At 42.1% G+C, this 1,295-nt stretch overlaps 1 long non-coding RNA gene across 1 annotated transcript; it reads left to right on the plus strand.

Moving 5' to 3' along the window:
- Window positions 1-326: 326 nt before the first annotated feature.
- LOC106900639 lies at window positions 327-1,077 on the plus strand. Its single transcript, XR_001414182.1, has 2 exons — window positions 327-506; window positions 887-1,077. It is a non-coding gene; the product is annotated as an uncharacterized LOC106900639 (long non-coding RNA).
- The last annotated feature ends 218 nt before the right edge of the window (window positions 1,078-1,295 follow it).

Below are 1,295 nucleotides of genomic sequence, written 5' to 3' on the forward strand. Positions count from 1 at the left end.
TGCTAATTGGTTTGTTCTCAAAACAGACTGGAGCCAGACAAAAGAGAAATGCAGGAAGATGCCTGGAAATTGCAAAAGGGAAAATTCCCAGGGCAAAATCCCCTGTCCATCCCGTGTTTAGAAAAACCACTGCATGGTGTAATTATACGTCAACAAACCTATTTAATCTGGTCAAGTTCCACTATCCTTACCACCGGGAATATTCCTTATTTGCGGGGACCGAGCAGGGCCTGCAATTCCCTCTTATATTAAAGGAGGTCCATGTAGCCTTGGGCGCCTTTCTGTCTTAACTCCTAACACCTCTACGATTTTACAATATTGTCTTTCTCATAGAGCAAAATGTGGTATTCATGCATATACCCCCGATTGTGATGATAACCTGGATTTTTGGACTTTTAGTAAACGCTTCTCTGCCTCTTTCTTGTTACCTGGCGCAGCCGCTGGAAAGGCCTTGGCAACTCTGGATAAACTTGGCTGCTGGCTTGCTAAACAGACTAATGCTAGTAGTAATGCATTATCTGACCTTTTATTAGATGTTGACAGTGTTTGACATGCTACACTGCAAAATAAAGCTGCTATAGATTTTTTGTTACTAGCACAAGGCCATGGATGTGAGGATTTTGAGGGTATGTGTTGTATGAATCTTTCTGACCACCCAGAATCGATTCATGCCAGTATTCAACAGCTTAAAGCAGGAGTTTTTAAGCTCCGGCAGGATGATAGTTGGGATTGGCTAGACAAACTTTTTGGAGGATGGGGTTTGTCAGGATGGTTATGAAGCTTTGTCAAAATGGCTGTGTATGCTTGGGTTCTCTTTATTCTTTTGTTACAATGCCTATAGAAGTTAATTGAGAGATCTATTAAGAAGATTCTTGTTGTGCAAAAGGAAGGGGGAGATGAAGGCCAGAGTTCAGCCAGCCTCAGCAAAACCCCAAGTGTCGCACAACTGATAAAAGAGGACGTGCTGGAACTCGTCGGCTACAAGCCTTGGGAGGAACAAGATAACAAGATTGTCTAGAAGGAACAGAGAGTGCTTGCTCTGTTGAGGAACACAGGCAGTAAATTGTGTTGAAAAAAGGATATGCTAATAATTTTGTGATTTGGGCAAGGAAGGTATGTTAGTATTAACCAATGAGTAAATTCCTAATGCTTTAGAACTAGCCAATCATTAGAAGACACGCTGTTTTTGCTATGGATATAAGGAACCTAAGAAATTCTAATAAATCGACAACGACATCTTGCTTGCATCGAGCTGTGTCCCATCTCTTAATCGCGGCACTGCATCAGCATGGGGG

This window comes from Calidris pugnax, unplaced genomic scaffold, assembly GCF_001431845.1.
Source record: "Calidris pugnax isolate Ruff unplaced genomic scaffold, ASM143184v1 scaffold3211, whole genome shotgun sequence".
In the NCBI taxonomy this organism is placed as follows: Eukaryota; Metazoa; Chordata; class Aves; order Charadriiformes; family Scolopacidae; genus Calidris; species Calidris pugnax.